Consider the following 15,515-nt stretch of genomic DNA (forward strand, 5'->3'; position numbering starts at 1 on the left):
TTTAGAACTAGTGTCTTTCAATATGATGGGCTTTTAAGGTTGAACCATGTTGTTACATGCATCTGTAACTCATTCTGTTTCTGCTGTACAGAATCCATTATATGAATATACATTTTTTGTTAGTCTACTCCACTGTGGATGCACCTTTCTGTTGTCTCCATTTGGGAGTCATCCTCGTCCATTCAGGCTCCTATAAAAAAGATACCATGGACTTTGTGACCAAAACAACAAAGTTATTTCTTACAGTTCTGGAGTGGGGAGTCGAGATGAGGTCGTCAACTCTCTTAATAGTATTATTTCTTGAAGAAAAGTTTCTTAAATTCAATGAATAAAAATAATCAAACATTTCTTTTACCATTAACACTTTCCAGAGCTTGTTTTCAGAGACCTTCTTCTAGGCAAGTTCATGAAGTTATTCTTGTATATTTTCTCCTTGCAGCTGTATTGTTTGCTTTTCATCTGTTTTTAAATTGTGTTAAAACCCACATAATATAAAATTTACCATTTAAATCACTTTTTTTCAGTGTACAATTCAGTGACAGTAAGTCCATCCACATTGTTCTGCAACCTAGACCACAATCCATTGCCAGAACTTTCTCATCTTCCCAAATTGAAACTTTGTCCTCTTTGGACAATAACCCTCCCTTCTCCCCTTCCTCCTAGCCCTGGAAACCACCAGGCTACTTTCTGTCTCTGAGTTTGAGCACTCGAGGAACCTCATGTAGGTGGACCCATGTAACAACAGCTCTCTTTTTGTGACTGGCTTATTTCATTTGGTCCATCCAAGTTTTAGCTTGGGTCAGAACTTCCTTCCTTTTTAAGGACTTTTCATCTTTTTAAGTCTACACTTTTTTCCACCTGGATAACGAATTTGAAACACTTATTGAAAAGACTGTCCTTTCCCCGTTGCTCTGTGGTGCCCACTTTCGTCATGAATCAGATAAGTCTGTTTGCCTGGCCCTGTTTCTGGGCTCCTTATTCTGGTCCAATGGCGTAGTTTATATTTTTCAGCCGGTAATCAGGATCAAACTCATGGGCTTGCAACCTGCGCAGTTATACAGAGCCCCATGCTCAGGAGAGGCCTCACTCGATTTAATATTCTCCTCTTGCTGTTTTGAAATTATTAATAATTTTGAACAAGAGGCCCTGCATTTTCATTTTGCACTGGTCCTGCAAATGATGTCACCTGTTGACCAGTAACACATTATCAGAATTACAGTTTCAAAATAAGTTTGAAATCTGGTAGGGAAAATCTTCCCACTTTCTTCTAATACTTCATGAATAACTTGGCTATTTTTGGTCTTGCCATTCCCATATAAAATTTAGAATGAGCTTCTCAAGTTCCACCAAAAAATCCTGTTGAGATTTTGATGAAGATAACATTAAATCCATAGATCAATTTATGGAGATTTGACCTTTAAAATACTCAGCCTTCACAACCACAAACTTGGTTAAATCCTTCACAAATACTTAGATCTCTTTAACATTTAAAAAAAATTTTACACTTTCCTAAACTCTACACATTGTACAAGTATCCAAGGGATCTGGTTTTCTTTGTTGTGCTAAGAAACACATAACATAAAGTTTACCATCTTAACCATTTTTAATTGTACTACAGTACTGTTAACTATATGCACATTTTTGAGCAACAGAATTCTAGGACTTTCTTATCTTGCAAAACTGAAATTCTATACCCATTGAACAACTCCCTTTTTTCCCCCTCCTGCCAGCCCCTGGAAAAACCAGCATCCTTTCTGTTTCTAAGAGTTTGAACACTTTACATACCTCACATGAGTGGAGCCAAATAGTATTCTCCTTCCATGACTGACTTATCTCACTTAGTATAAGGTCCTCAAGGTTCATCCATTTTGTAGCATATGGCAGGATTTACTTTTTTTCCCTTAAGCCTGAATAATATTCCATTATATGTGTGCACCACATTTTATCCATTCACCTGTCCACAGATATTTAGGTTGGCTATTGTGAATATGCTCTGATGAACGTGGATGTGCAAATATATGAGATCCTGTTTTCAATTCTTTTGGATATATATCCAAGATTACTGAATTATATGATAGCTCTTATTTAAATTTTTTGAGGAACCACCACATTGTTTTCTGTAGTGCACAAGGGTTCCAATTTCTCCACATCCTTGTTAACACTTATTTTCCGGTTTTTCATAATGGCCATCCTAACAGCTGCTAAGGTAATATCTAATTGTGGTTTTGATTTGCATTTCCCTGATGACTAGTGATATTAAGCATCTTTTCATATGCTTAGCCATTTGTGTATCTTCTTTGGGGAAATGTCTATTCAAGTGCTTTGCCCATTTTTCACCAGGTTATTTATTTTTTTGTTGCTGAGTTGTAGGGATTGCTTATATATTCTCAGTATTAACCCTTTATCAGATATATGGCTTGCAAAATATTTACTCCTGTTTGGTAGCTTGCCCTTCATTTTGTTGATTGTGTTCTTTGCTGTGCAGAAGTTTTTAAGTTTGATGTAGTCCCACTTTTCTATTTTTGCTTTTGGTGCCACACCCAGAAAATCATTGCCAAGTCCAATGTCAGGAAGCTTTCCATCTATGTTTTTTCCTAGGAGTTGTATAGTTTGGGGTCTTATGTTTAGGTCTGTAATCCATTTGAGTTAATTGTTGTATATTGGGTAAGACAAGGGTCCAGCTGCTTTCTTTTGCATATAGATATCCAGCTTCCCCAAAACCATTTGTTGAAGAGATTTTTCTTTCCCCATTTTGTAACCTTGGCACTGTTACCAAAGATAATTTGACCATATTTGTGAGAGTTTATTTCAGGGCTCTCTCTTCTGTTTCTTTGGTCTATATGTCTGTCTTTATGCCAGTGCCATACTGTTTTGATTACTGTGACTTTGTAATATGTTTTGAAATCAGGAAATATGAGGCCTCTAGCTTTTTTTTTTTCTTTCACAATAGTGCTTTTGATATTCTGGATCTTTAGAGATTCCATATGAATTCTAGGATTTTTTTTCTAATTCTGAAAAAAAGTCATTGGGGTTTTGATAGCAGTTGCATTGAATCTGTAGATTGCTTTGAATAGTATGGACATTCTAACACTAATGATTCTTCTAGTCCATGAATATAGGATGTCTTTCCATTTGTTTATATCTTCTTTAATTTCTTCAGCAATGTTTTATATTTGTCCATGTACAAGTCTTACACTTCTTGGTTAAGTTTATTCCTAAGTATTTTATTATTTTTGATGGTATGGTAAGTGGGACTGTTTTCCTCACTTCCTTTTTAGATCATTCATTGTTAGTAGATGCTAACAATAGCTAAGAAGTGCAACTGATCTGTGTGGGTTAGCTTTGTATCCTACCACTCTGCCGAATTCATTAATTAGTTCTAATAGGTTTTCATTAGGATTTTATATGCATAAGATCATATCATCTGAAAACAGAGAAAACTTTACTTCTTCCTTTCCATCTTGATGCTTTTTCTTTTCCTTGCCTAATTTCCCTGTCTAGAACCTCCAGTATAATGTTGAATAGAAGTGCATAGGGCAGATATCCTTCTTCTGTTCCTGATCTTAGGAGGAAAGCATAGAGTCTTCCACTGTTAACTGTGATGCTCTGATGTGAGTGTTGCATAAATGCCTTTATCAGGCTGAGGAAATTCTCTTCCATTCCTAGTTTATTGAGTATTTTTGTCATGAAGGGTGTTGTATTTTGGCAAATGATTTTCAAGATGTTCATGTGATTTTTGTTTTTTAGTCTACTGATTCACTCACTTTCAGATGTTAAAACAACCTTGCATCCTGGAATAAATCTCACTTGGTCACTGCATAGTGCTGCTAGGTTTGGTTTGCTATTATTTACTTGAGGATTTTTGCTTCTGTATTCATGAGAGATACTGATCTAGTTTTCTTCTTTCATGATGTGCTGTCTGGTTTTGGTGTAAAGGCAATTCTGAGCTCATAATGAATTAGAAAGTGTTCCCTCTTATACTTTTTCTAAGTTTGTGAAGAATTGGTATTAAATCCCCTTTAAATGTTTGGGAGATGCTATGGTGTGAGTGCTTATAGCCCCCAGAATTACAGATGATGAAATATTAATGCCCAATGCGTTGATATTAGGAGGTGGGGCTTTGGGGAGGTGATAAGGCAGAGTCCTTGTGAATGGATCAGTGCCCTTATAAAAGAACCCAAGAGAGCTCCCTTTGCCCCGTCTACCATGTGGGGATATAAAGAAAAGTCTACAACCCAGAAGAGGGCCTCATACAACCACGCTGACACTCTGACCTCTGACTTCCAGTCTCCATAACTGTGAGAAATAAATTTCTGTTGTTTTTAAGCCATCCAATCTGTGGTATTTTGTTATAACAGCCAGAACAAACTAAGACAGTAGAATTCAGCACTAAAGTAATCTGGGTCTAGCATTTGCTTTATAGGTAGTTTATTACTAATTCAATCTCTTTGTTATAGGTGCATTCAGAATATCTATTTCTTCTTGAATCAGTTTTATTAATTTGTGTTTTTGTAGGAGTTTGTCAATTTCATCTAAGTTGTCTAATTTGTTGGCACACAATTGTTCAGAGTATTCCTTTACAATCCTTTTTATTTCCATAAAGTCAGTAATAATGTTCTTTGATTTTTGATTCTAATAATGTGTCTTCTCTCTTTGTTTTCTTAGTTGATCTAGCTAGAAATTTGTCAACTTTGTTGATCTTTTCAAATAACCAGCTTTTGTTTTCATCAACTTTCTCTATTGTTTTTAAATTCTCTATTTCACTAATTTCTGTTCTGACCTTTATTATTTCTTTCCTTCTTCCTGCTTTAGGTTTATTTTGCTCTTCTTTTTCTAGTGTCTCTAGGTGGAAGGTTAGATTATTGATTTAAGATCTTTCTTCTTTTTGAATACAGGCATTTATAGCTATTAGTTTCCCTCTATGCACTGTTTTAGCTACATCTTACTAGTGTTGGAATTTTATGTCTTTATTTTCAATTTATCTCAAAGTATTTTGTCTTCCCTTTAAGAGTAGTATATTGTGGAATTTCCATGTATTTGGGAGCTTCCCAAATATTTTCCCTGTTATTGAGTTTTAATTTAATTCCATTGTGATGTCAGAAAAAAAGCTTTATATGATATCAGTCCTTTTAAATTATTGACGTGTATCCCAGAGAATGTTCCATGTGATTTGAGAACAAATATTCTATTGTAATTGGGTAGAGTGTTCTGTAGATGTCCATTAGGTCTTGTTGGTCTGTAGTGTTGCTCAAATCCTCTATTTCTTTGTTGATCTTCTGTTCAGTTGTTCTATCCATCATTAATGATGGAGTATTGAAATCCCCAACTATTCTCAGATTGTCTATTCCTCCCTTCATTTTTTGTCCACTTTTGACTGCTTATAATTGCTTTATCTTTCTGATGAATTGATCCTTATAAAATGTCCCTCTGTATCTTCAACAGTACTTTTTAAGTCGGTTTTGTATCTATTACTATAATCACTCCAGCTTTCCTGTGGTTGCTGTTTGCTTGATACACCTTTTTCCATCCTTCACTGTCCATCTATTCGTGTCTTTGAATCTAAAGTGAGTGATATCCCTGTTCTAAGAGCTGAGTGCTTGGTAAAGGGGAAGGCAACAACCTGTGGTGCTCTGATTGCATCTCAGCATCATCACCTTGCAAAACAGAGAAAGGGTGAGTTAGGCCCCAGTATTCTCACTGTGCCAACCCCAAGGTAAAGCCTCAATACCATGAGTGGGGACTTGGTGCAAGAATGGAGCCCCCATTTCTTGAGCATATTTGCTCAGGACTACCCTCAGCAACGGGCAGCTGGGGCAAGATGAGGAATGCTGACCTCTTATCCTTCCTGGAAGAAAGCCCTCTGGCTGGGAGCTGAGGGTAGTGGAGCCATGTTCTCGGCTGCAGCAGGCTGGGATAGAGTCTCCAGATAGGACATAAAGGGAACCCTCATGGTTCAAATACCGCTTTTCAATTCTCACCCTTCTTACCATATTTTTTTAGATAGATGCTTCTTTGTTTGCTCTTAGGACCATTTCCAGACACTCTGAATGGTTGCTCTTTAAATAATTTTCGTCAGTCTCACTGAGCAATGAGTCAGGAGCTCCTCAGGCTGTCCTTTTATGAATCACGCTTTTGGTTTCATGTCTAGCAAAACTTTGACCCAAAGTAACAAAGATCTACTCCTGTGTTACCTCCCACAAGCTCTAAAGTTTTTGATTTTACATTTGGATCTCTGGTTCATTTTGAATTAATGATCCTATAAGGTACAATTTATGGATCAAAGTTCTCTTTTTTGCACATAAATATTCTATTGTTGCAACACTATTTACTGAGAAGGCTATCATTTCTCCACTGAATCGTCTTTTTAACTTTGTCAAATAGTAAGTGACTATGTATTTATGTATGGGTTTACTTTTAGATTATCTATTCTGTTATGTCGATCTATTTTTCTATCTTTATTCTAATACTATACCATCTTAATTACTGTCATTAAAATAAGTGTTGAATTCATGTAATGTTATTCCTCTAATCTTGCTCTTATTTTACAAAGCTATGTACCTAATCTAGTTCCTTTACATTTACTTTTAATTTTAGAATGAGTTTGTCAATATACATGGTAAAGCCTTTTGGGAGTTTAGTTGGGATTTCATTGAACCTATAAATAAGTTTGTTGAGAATTGAGAGCCTATTATTGAAGCTTCCCATCCACAGACATGGTATAATTCTCCATTTATGTCTTCATTGACATATTTCATCAACATTCTATAGTTTTCAGTATTTAAATTGTGCACATATTTAGGTCTAAGTACTTGTGCTTTTTTAAATGGTAATTTTTAAAATTTAAATTCCAATTGTTCGGTGCTAGTATACAGGAATACAATTGATTTTTATATATTGAACTTGTATATTATACCCTAGCTAAACTCCTGTATTAATTGCAGAAGATTTTGTTTTGTTTTGTTTTGTTTTGTTTTGTTTTATTTTGTTTTGGGGGTGGTTTTTTTGCAGATTCTTTGGACTTTTCTACATACACAGTCATGTCATCTGTAAATAAAGGCAATTTCTTCCTTTACAACATAAACATCCTTTTTTCTTTCTCCCTCCCTCCCTCCCTCCTTCCCTCCCTCCCTTTTTTTCCCTTTCCTTTTCCTCTTTTGTCACATTACACTGGCTAGGATTTCTGGTGCAGTGTTGAATATGGGTAGTAACGGAACACATGCTTGCTTTCTGATCCTAGGGTAGATTCGTTCAGTCTTTCACAATTAAGTATGACGCTAACTTTAGTTATTTTTGCACATGCCCTCTTTCAAGTTAAGAAAGATCCTACTCAGACGGGGTTTGGGTGAAATAGGTGAAGGGGATAAAGAGGTACAAACTTCAAATTATAAAATAAATTAGTCATAGGAATGGAAGTACACATAGAGGATATAGCCAGTAATACTGTAATATCCTGAAGTAGTGATGACAGTAAATACACTTACGGGGTGAACATTTAGTAATGGATATAAATATCAAATTACTATGTTGTATATCTGAAACCAATACAACATTGTATGTCAACTATATTCCAATTAAAAATAAGGAAAGATCCTATTTATCCCTTGTTTACTGAGAGTGTTTTCATCAGAAATGGTTGCTGGATACTGTGAAGTGCTTTTTATACTTCTATTGAGAAGATCATACAGTTTTTTTTTAAAGAAAAGTTTGTGAATTACATTGATCAAATTTCAAATGTTAATCCAGCCCAGCATTCTTGGGATGAATTCCACTGGGTTGTAATGTATTCTTGTCTTTATTGCTGGCCTTAACTGATTAATATTTTATTAATGATTGCTGTATCTATAATCACGAGGGATACCAGTCTGCGCCATCTTTGTCTCAACTTGGTATCAGTGTGACACTGGACTCATAAAATGAGGTGGGAAATGTCCCCTCCTCTTCTGCCTTCTGGAAGAGATTGTGCAGAATTGGTATTATTTCTTCCTTAAATGCTTAGTAGAAGCCATCAGCAAGCACATCTGGGCATTCAGGTTTCTTTATTGGAAGATTTCTTCTTTGTTTTCCTTTTCAGTAATTTGTATGACATGGATAAGTGTGATTTATTTATTTATTTGTTCCTTCTTTCCTTTCTTCCTTCCTTCCTTTTCTCTCTCTCTTTCTCCCTCACCTCTTCCTTCCTTCTTTCCCTCCTTCCTTCCTTCCTTCCTTCCTTCCTTCCTTCCTTCCTTCCTTCTTGTTTTCTTCCTTCCTTTCACATGTATCCTATTGCTCTTCTCTAAGCTTCTTGGATCTATGATTTGGTATCTGTTATTAATTTTGGAAAAATATCAGCCAATATTTTTTGAATATTTCTTCTCCCCATTCTGTTTCTCTTCTCCTTTTAAGATTCCATTAATGGATGTGAGATCATTTGTTATTGTCCCCCAGCCCTGGATGTACTGTTTGTTTTTTACTCTTTTTTCCTCGTCATGTTTTAATTGACTTTCAAGTCCGCCTTGATTCTTGCCTTGGCTGTATCTCGCCTGCTGACGAGCCTATTGCAGGCACCCTCCATCTGTGTCTGTGTTTCTCATTTCTAGTATTTGGGTTCGATTTTTCATATAGTTTCCGTCTCTCTGCTAACATTACCCATCTGATCTTGGGTGTTGCTAGCTTTTCCTTTAAAGTCTTCAGCATACTGACCGTCAGTATTTTAAATTCTCTATGAGATAATCCTGACATGTATATCAGACCCTAGTTTGGGCTGTTGATTGCTTTGTCTCTTTGAATTGGGTGCTTTTCTTCTTCCCCTTTCATATAGCTCACGGCTTTTTGTTTAAAAAACAGACATTACATAGTAGAGGATGAGGTGTATTTGCTGTATGCTTGGAAACAAGCATACCTTTCTTTCTGCTAGGGGTTCCATTAACCAAATCAGGAGTTGGGCTAGGTCTGAAGTTAGCATCGCCCTGGTTACTCTCATCACATAACAGGCTATAAATTCTTCTACTGATACCTTGTGTTTAGGGTGGGGGCTACTTTGCCAGAGGTTTTACTTCACTGTCTGCTTCACCCTCAGCTTTGAGTTCCCAGTACTGCACCTTAAGAACACCTGCCCCTTGCAGCTTCCTCGCAGTACTCCACTGCTATTTTTATTGGGTGCTTCTTAGCCAGGTGGTGGCAGGCATGGAGATATTCTCCAGTGTTACAATTAAGCTTCAGTCTTAGCAAGCACTGGGTCCCTGGGGTTTGAGGATGTATCTTTACAAGTGTTCCTGAACCATCTCGAGCTATACTGCTGGACCCAGAAGTTTCCTGCCCTTTCCCAAGAAGCAAAGATTTTATTTCTATTCCCTTAACCATCTGTAGGCAGTTCCATAGGGGTGACACTGTTTTGTAGCCCTGCTCCAGTTGCTGCTGGATTTTAAGTTTAAAGGGCTTTGCATGTGGGTGGGAGTGAGGGTGAGGAAGGTGGGCAGAAGTGGCCTGCACCACTCGGAAGCCTTCTCAGGAGTTTCTGCAGTCCTCCCTGTGAGTGCCCGATAGAATCCATCTCATCGTTCAACCTTAAACATATGTACAAATGCTATGTTATTTCAATGGTTGTAAGTTCCTGTGTGTTAATTTTATAACCTGCTGTCTTACAGAATTCTTTCATTCTTTGAGGAGGTCTGACCAACAGGCCTCTAGGGTTTTCCAGGTGTATTGTTTTGGCATCTGCAGAGATAGTCCTGCTCCTTTTTCAACTGTTTTCTCTTACCTGATTGCACTGGCAATATGTCAAGTCGTAGCAGAAAAGTGTAAAGTATCCTTGCCTGGTCCTTGACCTTAGTAGGAATGTTTCTAGTGCTTCCGCATTAAGTAAATCATGGGCTGTGGACTGAAATGTATATATTTTATCACGGTAAGGAGGACTCCATTCATTCTTTCAAGACTTTAAGTTGAATTTTTTCAGAGGCCTTCTTGGCATCTATGGAGACAATCATATAATTTCTTTTCTCCTTCAACTTATTAGTGTGTTTAATTTTAATAGCAGATTTCCTGATATTGAGTCATCTTCACATTTCTGGTTTAGAATTCATTTCACTGTCATACTGATTTAATTCTACAGTTTGAGGAAGCCCTTATTTTCCTTTTTCTTGATTTCCATTTTCTTGTGGCCAGGGTACATCTCAAGGTATACTTTCTCAGACTAGTCCACAGGAGGTTAATGTTCAGAATCTTTTCTTATATATATATATATAGAAAGATAATTTTCTCTTAATTGCAGAGTCAGATTAATTTTCTCTCAAGCACCGAAGGAAGTCTTCTGTTTCCTGTTGGCACACCATCATGCTTATCTCCTTTCTCTGCCAACGGCCTGCATTCCCTGCCTCTCCAGGCAGCCTTTAGGAATTTTTTTTTATTTTTCTAAGAAGTAGAAAAAGTCCAGGTCTTAATCTCTTCTCAGTCATTCTATTAAGTGACTCAGGGAGTTTTTCATTTAAAATTTTTCCCTGTTCTTTAGCTCTTGGAGGTTCTCCTGCTTCCTCCCCATTTCTTTATTTCCCACTGTGTTCAACAGAATAGTGGCCCTGTCCCCCAAAACGTGTCCATATCCTAATCCCTGGGACCTGTGAGTATGTTACCTTACATGGAGAAGAGACTCTACAGATGTGATTAAGGGTATTGAGATGGGCAGATTCTCCTGGATTCGCCTGGCAAGCCCAACATCATCACAGGAGTCTTCATAAAAGGGAGGCAACAGGGTCGGAATCAGAGACGGGGAGGTGGCCGCAGAAGCAGAGGGAGAGAGGGCAGTGCAGTGACGGGGGCAGGAGCCGCAGTCAGAGCGCGGCCTGGAGATGCCGCACGGCCGGCCTTGAGCATGGAGGAGGGGGCCGTGGGCCAAGGGATGCAGGCAGCCTCCAGAAGCTGCAAAAGCAAGGAAACGGATTGTCGCCTAGAGTCTCCAGAAGGACCCAGCTCTGCTGACACCACAATTGCGGGACTTCTGACCTCCATGACTGAAAGAGAGTAAGTCTGTATGGTTTTCAGTCACCATATTTGTTAGGTGCATAGGGACCGATATACTCACCCATCATTTTTTCCCTGATTCATTCTTTCTGAACTCCCATTCACAAGTTTTGGACACCCTGACTAATGCTACATAGCTCCTAACTTTCCATGTTCTTTATCTTTTTGTCTTTTTGTCCTGAAGTCTGGGACATTTCTTTATATTTTTGAATCCTTCTCCTGACTTTTTTTCTCTTTTGGACAATCATATTTTTAATTTCTAGGAACTTTTTCTTGGTCCCTCATATTTTTCTTTTCTCTTTGCTTCCTGTTCTTGTTTTGTGAATGTGATACTTCCTCAAATATCTCTGAGATATTAATTATGATTTTAGGTTTCCTCATTGCCTCTTTTGTCTGCGTCTTCCTGGGATAGCTGTTACTTTTGTCCATCTGCTCTTTCCGTCTTGTGACTGTTCCCTTGGTTGTCTGTTTACATATACAAATGAAAGACTGATGCATATAGACAGCTGGCAAGGGTTCCGTCTGTGGTTCCAGGGTCTGTTTACTCAGCAGGCCTCACCCCTTCCCGGAAAGGCTGGCCTGAGTTCTGCATACAGCATGACTCATAGTAACTGGCAGCCTTCACTAGAGGGTGCTGGGCTCCTCACCCCACAAAAAGACCCGACTAATGAGGGCTTTATTCTGGTGGGTACTAAGCCTCCTCCCAAGGTCATTTCCAAGTGCAAACACAGCACTGCTCATCTCATGGTGACACCTGGGGCTGGAGGAAAGCAGATTGCTCACCTCACTGTTCTGTGGACAATCTTTCTTTTCCCCTTAGTAAAGCCCCTGGCCCACACCATTCTCAAACTTCTGACTCTGAGCTCGCAGATTTCCAGGTGCTCTCACCTCTATCCAAGTTGCCTTCTCACATATATTGGGCTGCATTCTCTTCCTTAGCTTTAATCAACATGATCATTCCTGTTGTTTAATTTCTGAAAATCCACAAAAGTCATGAGTCCCCTAATACATCTTCTTGGGTCAGCTTGGGATTGATTATGCTCTGCTGCCATTTCCAGGAGGCTTGGGGAGGGGAGAGAAGTAAAAGGGTGCTCAGTCTGCCCTCTGAACACCTCAGCTGGTACAGTTCTTTATGTGGTGTGTCTGTAAATCCCAGACACACAGTTATCACCATACTCGTAGTAACATGTCTGTGTGTAGGAGGCCTCCTCCCCAACAAGACCAGGGTCATCTCACCAATAAACTGCCTTAGTTTAGCTGTGGGACTCCAGTTCAAAGAGATTATTTCTGGCCATTGGCTCACTATTGCATGAGAAACATAACTGACTTGTAAGTGCTTCTGAGAGTGGTGTGTCCATTAGGACTGTCTTTGGCTCTGGGTGAAAGATACCCTAAAACAATAGTGACTCAAACAAGGCAGCAGTGTACTCACTGTGGGGGATAGGACTGTGACTGGGAGGCTATAGAACATGGGGGCTCCGACTCCATCTGTCCCTGGTTCATTGATGTGTGGCTTCCATTCCCAAGATCACCCCAGCGGTGATGGTTCCAGCCCCAGCCATCGTGTGCACATTCCAGCCAGCAGAAAGAGAAAGAGGGAGGAAGAGCTCATCTACTCCTTCTAAAGCTACTTCCTGGAATGAAATCGCTCTTGATGCTGTTGCTCACACCTCATTGGCCAGAAACAGCCCTGATAGCCATGTACCAAGCTCAAAATCAAGGATTCCGTTTTTAAGGAAGGGGCATGTATGGTAGGGTCTGCAGAGGGAACCCAGGCAGGTGTTGTGTCCTCTCCTCGGTGATTTTACTCCCCACAGTGGCCTGCAGAGCATGGACGCTCAGGAAGACAGTCCATGGGTTAGGATGGTCTGCTCATTCATCACCCCCTTTGCTATGGTCTGGACGTTTGTGTCTGACCCCAAATTGTACGTGGTTGGAATCTGGACGCTTAATGTGATGGTGTTAAGAGGCAGGGCCTTTGGGAGGTGCTCAGGTCGTGAGGGTGGAGCCCTCATTATGGGGTCTGTGCTCCTATAAAAGAGGCCCACAGAGCTCCCTAGACCCACCCTCCTTCCTGCCATGTGAGGACACAATAAGAGGTCAGCCACCTAGAAGAGGGCTTTCACCCAACCATGCTGGTACCTTGATCTCAGGCTTCCAGCTTCCAGAAGTATGAGAAATAAATTTCCATGTTAATAACCCACCCAGTCGGTGCTACTTTGTTACAGCAGCCCAAATGCACCAAGACACACTTCCTGGGTCTTCAAGGCCTATGCAATGTCTTTTCTGTCTGCAGACAAGCATTCTGGGGCCAGGGTTAATGTTCCATTAATTATTTGCTGGACACCCATTTTCACTGTAGCCTTTGATTTTAAATACATCAGCCAGTGTTACGTAGCCCGGAGTGAAAGCTCTCACCCACATTGGTTCAGAGTAGAAAATACACTGAAAAAAATCAGGGACATATTTGTCCTCAAACGGTATGGGGGTCAAGGGAATTTGAATTGGCAACAGAGCCATGAAGCTAAAGTAGCTGGAAAACAACTTGTTTCCCAAGGTCTTTGCGCAGCCCGCCCTTCCTCTCCTCTGCTCTTCCTGCTGGGTCCCAGGGGATCTGCGTCCTGCACATCAGTCCTGTGCGAACCAGTTTGCTAGCCGGGCTGCTTTGAAAGAAGAAAACAATTCACGAGTACCCTCACCCAGCCCTCCAATGCAAACATTTTCCAAAGTATGTTTTTCCACATTTTCACATCTCATGTTTGGATAAGGCCCCAGTGACTGCTGCTGGCTGAGCCGGAACAGTCTATGCATCCCAGGGGAGGGGCTGCCCCAGTAGAAAGAATTCCAGACTAATGAGCTGAAGGAGTAAGTGGTTAGTGACGTGCTTGTGAACACGGGGCCTGCCTTCCCGAGCTCCACCCTGGGCTGCCTGCAGTGGCCACTGCCGGGCAGACAGCTCCTTACCCATACTGGCCACCAGGGAAATGGGACAGCCCTGGGTGCAGCGCCTGCTAGAGCACTGGGTCCTGCTCTGGACGGGGACATTCAGGCTCAGTCCCCCCTTCTCCTGCATTGAGGCTTCCCTCCTCCCTAGACTGGAACTGCCTTTCCAGGGCCTTTGTTATCTGGGGTCACCGGGAGGACATGGGCCTGTCTCTACAGTGAATGAGGTGTCCCTAAGTACTGGTTTCCCCCTCTGCCCCCTGATCCAGTGCCCCTGTGATCCCTTTCTCACCTTTCAGAGGACAACAGAGGCACATCTCTCTGCATGGGGGTCTCTCCAACACGGGGGGCCAGGTTCCCACCCAAGGTTGAGAGGCTGGGGAGCTACAGAGCCGGGAGGTGAACCCAAGTCTGTGGCTCATGGCCTGGCCATCTTGGCCCTTCTTTGCACTGCCTGCTGGTTCCAAGCGCAATCATTCCAAGAGCACCTTGAAGAGACAGCCTGTGCTGAGGTCAGCAGTTGTATCCTGGACATACTGCACCTTCCCCACTGTAGTGGATGTAAGAGCTGCTCACCCATCTTCCACCTCTCCTCTGGGGTGAATTGCATTTTCCAAAGTCAGCAGCAACTGGCTCCCCTGTCAAATGTGCCCTTCCTGCAACCAGCTCTGACCATGCCCTGCAGAGAGGAAGGGTCTACGCTACGTTCCCTCTGCCTGAATCAGACAGGGTGTCTCTCTGGGGTGAGGGATGCTATTTGACTTCTGAGGAGGCAAGGTCACAAGTGACAGTTTCTTTCTGGCTCTCTGGGGACACTCCCCTTTGAGATGCAGCCACCATGCTGTAAGCAAGCCCAAGTGCCCAGAGGCCACATGTCGGTTTTTCACTATAGTCCCAGCTGTCATGGGAGAAGTGACCCTTGCCATGACTCCAGCCCCAAGCCTGGGGGTCCCTCAGCCTTGGAGGCCTAGAGGCCACAGGAAGACCCTAGCTTCCCTTGCTGTAGGATCCTGGCCCACAACATGCAGGAGCGTAATAAAGTGATCTAAGCTGCTGTGCGTCAAGGAGCTCATCGGCAACAGAAATGGCATCCTTTCTCTTGCCGAACATCATCCCTCCTGCCTCTCAAGTATGTTTTCCTGCCCCCTTGAAATCACATGTGGCCATGCAGCTTGCTTTGGGGGTGCAGCCTGAGTGGAAATGACGTGTGACAGCATTCACTGCAGTCCACTGTTTTGAAAACACTCGTGGAAATGCCATCTCTGTTGCTCATGCTGGACGTAAGATGGCAGTGAAAAACAAGCCTTTTGTTTCCAGCTACTGAGGTTTGGGGTCATTTGTTTCTTTATCAATTGTGTCCTGACTGATAGACCCACTGTTCCAAGCCCAGTGCCTGGCTCAGAGAAGGTCATTGCTTATGGATTGAATACCTGCATGAGGGAGGGCCGGAGGCTCCAGCATCCTTGTCCTCTACTTATCCATCCTATCTCATGGCTTTCACATCAGACTTAGGGAAGCCACTCTCAACTCAGGACTTGCCCACTTTCACTTCTCCAGAAGCTCTTTGGTGCTGGTAG

The sequence above is a fragment of the Manis javanica genome, chromosome 18 (genome assembly GCF_040802235.1).
Source record: "Manis javanica isolate MJ-LG chromosome 18, MJ_LKY, whole genome shotgun sequence".
Classification (NCBI taxonomy): domain Eukaryota; kingdom Metazoa; phylum Chordata; class Mammalia; order Pholidota; family Manidae; genus Manis; species Manis javanica.